Here is a 6,991-nt window from a genome sequence, read left to right as displayed (position 1 = left end):
GCTAAGCCAGTGGTTCAACCACAGAGGCGGCTAAATCCAGCCATGAAGAAGTGGTGCAAAAAGAGGTCACTAAGTTACTAGAGGTTGGGATTATTTATCCTATTTCTGATAGCCCCTGGGTGAGTCCTGTCCAAGTTGTCCCCAAGAAGGGAGGCATGACAGTGGTCCATAATGAAAAGAATGAACTAGTTCCCACAAGAACAGTTACAGGGTGGCGTATGTGTATTGATTACAGAAGGCTCAATACAGCCACCAGAAAGGATCATTTTCCTTTACTATTCATAGACCAAATGCTAGAGAGACTAGCAGGTCATGAATACTACTGCTTTTTGGATGGCTATTCAGGCTACAACCAAATTGTAGTGGATCCTTAAGACCAAGAGAAAATAGCATTCAAATGTCCATCTGGAGTATTTGCTTACAGAAGAATGCCTTTTGGTCTCTGTAATGCACCTGCAACCTTTCAGAGGTGCATGCTCTCTATTTTCTCTGATATGGTAGAGAAATTCTTGGAAGTCTTCATGGATGACTTCTCAGTATTTGGAGACTCATTCAACTCCTGTCTTGATCATCTAGCACTTGTCCTGAAAAGGTGCCAAGAAACTAACCTGGTCTTGAACTGGGAAAAATGTCACTTTATGGTGACTGAAGGAATTGTCCTTGGGCACAAAATTTCAAGCAAAGGATCCAAGGCTTTGAGCATCAGTGGATAGGAGGGCCTAAAGGAATAAAATCCTGGCCTAAGCGGCTAAACCAAGCTGTCCCTAACCATGTGCTTGTGGCGTGAAGGTGTCAAGTGAAAACTTGAGACTGAGCGGTTAAAGTCGTGGTCCAAAGCAAAAAAAGAGTGTTCTTAAGAGCTTTGGACACCTCTAATTGGGGACTTGGGCAAAGCCGAGTCACAATCTGAAAAGGTTCACCCAGTTATGTGTCTGTGGCATTTATGTATTCGGTGGTAATACTGGAAAACAAAGTGCTTAGGGTCACAGCCAAGACTCATAAAGTAACTGTGTTCAAGAATCAACATATGTAACTAGGAGAATCAATAATACTATCTGGATTCTGAGTTCCTATAGAAGCCAATCATTCTGAACTTCAAAGGATAAAGTGAGATGCCAAAACTGTTCAGAGGCAAAAAGCTAAAAGCCCCACTCATCTAATTAATACTGATCTTCATAGATGTTTTTGGAATTCATTGTATATTCTCTTCTTTTTATCCTATTTTATTTTTAGTTGCTTGGGGACAAGCAACAATTTAAGTTTGGTGTTGGGATGAGCGGATAATTCATACGCTTTTTGGCATTGTTTTTAGTATGTTTTTAGTATGTTTTAGTTAGTTTTTATTATGTTTTTATTAGTTTTTAAATAAAAATCACTTTTGTGGGCTTTACTATGAGTTTGTGTGTTTTTCTGTGATTTCAGGTATTTTCTGGCTGAAATTGAGGGACCTGAGCAAAAATCTTATTCAGAGGCTGAAAAAGGATTGCAGATGTTGTTGGATTCTGACCTCCCTGTACTCAAAGTGGATTTTCTGGAGCTACAGAAGCCCAATTGGCACGCTCTCAATTGCGTTGGAAAGTAGACATCATGGGCTTTTCGGCAATATATAATAGCCCATATTTTTCCCGAGATTTGATGGCACAAACAGGCGTTCCAAGTCAGCTCAAGAATTCTGGCGTTTAACTCCAGAACTGGCACAAAAGCTAGAGTTAAACGCCCAAACTGGCATAAAAACTGGCGTTTAACTCTAGGAAATGTCTCTACACATGAAAGCTTCAATGCTCAGCCCAAGCACACACCAAGTGGGCCCCGAAAGTGGAATTTTACAATAAACACCATAGCTTACTCATTTTCTGTAACCCTAGGTCACTAGTTTACTATAAATACTACTTTCAGTGATTCATCTTGTACCTCATGACACTTTTACACGTTTCTTGTAGTGTTCTCTACGGCATGAGTCTCTAAACCCCATTGTTGGGGGTGAGGAGCTCTGCTGTTCTTCATGAATTAATGCAATTACTACTGTTTTCCATTCTATCACGCTTGCTTCCATTCTAAGATATTCATTCGCACTTCAACCTGATGAATGTGATGATCCGTGACAATCATCATCATTCTCACCTATGAACGCGTGCCTGACAACCACCTCCGTTCTACCTTAGATTGAATGCATATCTCTTAGCCTCATGATTCAAATCAGAGTCTTCGTGGTATAAGCTAGAATCATTGGCGGTCATTCCTGAGATCCGGAACGTCTAAACCTTGTCTGTGGTATTCTGAGTAGGATCTGGGAAGGGATGACTGTGACGAGCTTCAAACTCGCGAGTGTTGGGCGTAGTGACAGACGCAAAAGGATCAATGGATCCTATTCCGACATGATCGAGAACTGACAGATGATTAGCCGTGCGGTGACAGTGCATTTGGAACATTTTTACTGAGAGGACGGGATGTAGCCATTGACAACGGTGATGCCCAACATAAAGCTTGCCATGGAAGGAGTCTTTCGTGCATGAAGAAGAAGACAGTAGGAAAGCAGAGGTTCAGAAGACAAAGCATCTCCAAAGCCTCAACCTGTTCTTCATTACTGCATAACAAGTATTTATTTCATGTTTTTTTACTTTTTACAATTAAATATGAGAATTACTGATATCCTGACTAAGAGTTACAAGATAACCATAGCTTGCTTCAAGCCGATAATCTCCGTGGGATCGACCCTTACTCACGTAAGGTATTACCTGGACGACCCAGTGCACTTGCTGGTTAGTTGTGCGGAGTTACAAAAGTGTGATTGTAATTTCGTGCACCACCTATGTTATGAATTCTACATTCATAATGAGTGAGTAGTTCTATAACTTGGATGGGAGTTGATTGAAAGGAAGACCTTGAGTTGGAATGCTTAAAAGAAAAATTGTAATTGGATTTATTGTTGGTTTGCCCTTTAGTCACCGACACCAATCCTTTTCAATTGAGTGGATTGGGACTTGTGAATAGAAATAGCTTTCCAACTTGTTTGACTTTCTCTTACCTAGTAAGGGATAACTAAACAGAACAACCCTCAATTATCAATTAATCTTGAGAATACTCCAACAAGAATAGGGCTTCCAACTAATCTACTCCCAGCCGAGGCTTTTATTTAAAATTACACAAATTCTCTAATTTATTTTCTTGTTATTCAACTCAAACCATTTTTTTGAAAACATCTAATTAATAAAATAGCACACCTTTCTGCAACTCGTTAGGAGACGACCTGGGACTCATACTCCCAGTATTTTAATAAAAATTGTGTGACAACCTTCTAAATTGATAAGCGGATTTCTGGTTGGTTAAGAACTGTACTTGCAACGTATCTCTTATATTAATTTCTTAACTCACCAATTTCCGCCACGTCAATTTTTGGCGCCGTTGCCAGGGAGTTGCAATAGAGTGCTAAAGTTATTAATTTGAATTTATTTATTTGCATTTTATTTTATTTTGCTACTATGAGCTGCATGTTTCTTTGGTTAGATGACGCGTTCACTTCCTGATCCAAGCTTGCCAGTATTCGATCCTGAGATTAAAAGAACTATTTTACGAATAAGGCAAGCTCGGCGTCGGTTAGTCCTCTCTGAGGGCGGATCTGAAACGTCACTTGAGGAAGAAACAGGCTGCCTTTCTGCTGATTCGGTTGATTTACGTGCAGGTGACATGACAGCACTTAGGAGAATTACTATCCAGGAGGCTGGAGCCCCTTATTTTTCAATGCAACCGTTTCAAGCGCATCACCCAGCGGTGGCTACGAACTTTGAAATAAAAACAGCACTGCTCAATTTGATGCCCAAGTTTCATGGCTTACTTGCTCAAGAACCTATCAAGCACCTTAGAGACTTCCAAGCAGCCTGTTCTACTGTCAGGCGTGATGGTGCAGATGAAACTTCAATTTTGTTAAAAGCCTTCCTATTCTCTATTGAGGGAAAGGCGAGAGAATGGTACTACACTCAACCCGCAGGAACTGTATCCGACTGGGATACACTTAGAAGATAATTTTTAGAAAAATTCTTTCCAGCTGAAGTTACTGATAAACTGAGGAAACACATCTCCATGATTGTTCAGGATGAATTCGAGACTCTCTATGAATACTGGAAGCGCTTCAACAACCTTCTGGAAGCATGCCCCCACCATATGATTGACAAGATAGTGTTGCTCGGCTACGTCACTCAGGGTATGAGCCCCCAAGATAAGACCACATTGGAAAGTACTAGCAATGGGTCCATGAAAAAGTACAAGACCACTGATGAGGCATGGCAATTGAACAGCGATTTAGCTGAATCTACTCGGAATCACAGGCAAAAACAAGGCCATTCAAAAGCTGTTGCAGAAGTATCCTCTAGCAGAGAGACTGCTGCTCTAACTCAGAGTATCTGTGAAATGACCAACTTACTAAAGCAGATGCAATTGAATCAACAACAAAGTTAGCAAGCTCAACCTTCTCCACCACAGCAAAGCCAACAGTTAGTCCCACAAAGAGTTTGTGAAATCTGTGCTGATTATAGCCATTATACTGATGAATGTCCGCAGCTCCAGCAGGAAGATAATACCGTGGCAGCCACTCATAACTTCTATGACCGCCCCAACCAAGGGTACAATCAAGGTGGCAGTTACAACCATGGATGGCAGGACAATTCTAACCAGAATTGGAGGGACAACAATAACAGAGGAGGCAGAGACAATTAGGGAAATCAGAGGTGGAATAATAACAACAACAGGCAGCAGAACCAGAACCAGCCATACAGAGCACCTCACCTGAGGCAATCCCAAGGACCACTGAATAACCAACAGCAGACCTCTCAGATCACTTATCCTTCTTCATCTGCTAATGATGAGTTACTACAATCTATTGATCAGAGACAACAGGCCATGGAAAATAACCTTAATTCTACTCTAAATGGTCTGAACTCTACCTTGCAAGCTCTTATCTCACAGATTGGATCAATGAATAACTCCAATAACCAGCCTTTGAGCTCTAGTGGAATCCCCTCTCAACCATTACCCAATCCAAAGGGTGGCATCAATGCCATCACCCTAAGGTCCAGAACCACACTATAGGAGAGGAATCAGGAGGAGCCAAACCCACCAGAACACGCCTCAGCTGAAGAGGTAGTGGAAGTAGAAGATGTTGAAGAGGAAGAGGACATACAGGACATGGTTGATGAAGAAGAAGTTCAACCACGGGAAGAAGCACCAGAGGATGCTGAAGCTCTGAAGGACACCATTCCCATTCCATTTCCACAACTTGCAAGGAAGCCCAGGAAGCAGCTGGAACCTGATCCCAAAATGGTAGAAATATTCAAAAAGGTTGAGGTAACTGTTCCCCTTTTTGATGTTATTCAGTAGGTACCTAAGTACGTAAAGTTTCTAAAAGATTTATGTATACATAAAGACAAAATTAATGAATTAGAAACTATTCCTTTAGGTAGTTCTATATCTGCTTTAATGGGAGGTATACCTGAAAAGTGTAGTGATCCAGGTCCATGTATGGTTAATTGTGTTATTGGTGGTGTGATATTTTCTGACTGCATGTGTGATTTAGGAGCATGTGTTAGTATAATGCATTTGTCTATATATGATAATTTGAGGCTCCCTCCCTTAAAAAGGTTGGCAGCTCATTTTGTGTTAGCAGATAGAAGCATTATTACAGTGGCTGGAGTTGCTGAAGATGTATTAGTGGGCATTAAGGGGCTCACCTTTCCCATTGATTTTTATATCCTGGAGATGCCCCAAAATGACTCAGAAAAGCCATCATCAATCCTACTCGGAAGACCATTCCTGAAGACCTCAAAGTTCAAGTTGGATGCTTTTTCAGTAACATACTCTTTTGAAATAGATGGCCGAGTAGTAATCTTCAATCTGAATGGAGCTATGAAGCATCCTCCAGAGGATCATTCTATCCTCCAGTGTGACATCACAGATGAAACTGTGGCTAAAGTTCACCAGGAGGAATTTGAAGAGAGGTACATAGGACAAGGTCCAAGTGTGGGGACATTCTCAAAGGACAATGAAAGTGCTTTACCATTGTTACCAGCTCCAGACACCCCAGAGCCTGACCATGAGCAGAAATTAGAATTGAAACCCCTCCCTCCACACCTCAAATATGCTTACCTTGAGGACAAGCAGAAGTTTCCAGTTATTATTGCAAGGGAACTCACTTCTCCACAAGAAGAGCAGCTACTTAGTGTGCTGAGAAGGCACAAGAAGGAAATTGGTTGGAGTTTGGCAGACATAGTAGGCATCAACCCTCAAGTTTGTGAGCACAGAATATTTTTAGAAGAGGGAGCAAAGCCTGTCCATCAACCCCAGAGAAGACTAAACCCCACTATCTTAGAGGTTGTCAAAAAGGAAGTGACCAGACTACTGGAGACAGATATCATCTACCCCATCTCAGACAGTGAATGGGTAAGTCCAGTACAAGTGGTGCCCAAGAAGTCTGGAGTCACTACAGTGAAGAATGAGCATGGAGAGCTCATGGTAACCAGAGTTCAGAACGCCTGGAGGGTCTGCATTGACTACAGACGCCTAAACCAGGCCACTCGTAAGGATCACTATCCTCTTCCATTCATTGATCAAATGCTGGATCGCTTGTCAGGTAAATCACATTATTGTTTCTTAGATGGTTACACAGGCTATTTCTAGATTCATATAGCTCCTGAAGATCAGGAAAAGACCACTTTTACATGTCCTTTTGGGACTTATGCTTACAAAAGAATGCCCCTTGGCTTGTGTAATGCACCAGCTACTTTCCAAAGGTGCATGATGAGTATTTTCTCTGATCTTATTAAGGACTGTATGGAGGTTTTATGGATGATTTTAGTGTATATGGTGACTCCTTTACTCTTTGCTTGGATAGTTTATCTAGAGTGTTAGATAGTTGTGTCAGTACAAACCTTGTATTGAATTTTGAAAAATGTCACTTTATGGTCAAACAAGGGATTGTACTAGGACATGTTGTGTCTAATAC

This window comes from Arachis ipaensis, chromosome B7, assembly GCF_059453495.1.
Source record: "Arachis ipaensis isolate K30076 ecotype BB chromosome B7, ASM5945349v1, whole genome shotgun sequence".
Lineage (NCBI taxonomy): Eukaryota > Viridiplantae > Streptophyta > Magnoliopsida > Fabales > Fabaceae > Arachis > Arachis ipaensis.
This window is presented reverse-complemented; position numbering follows the sequence as displayed.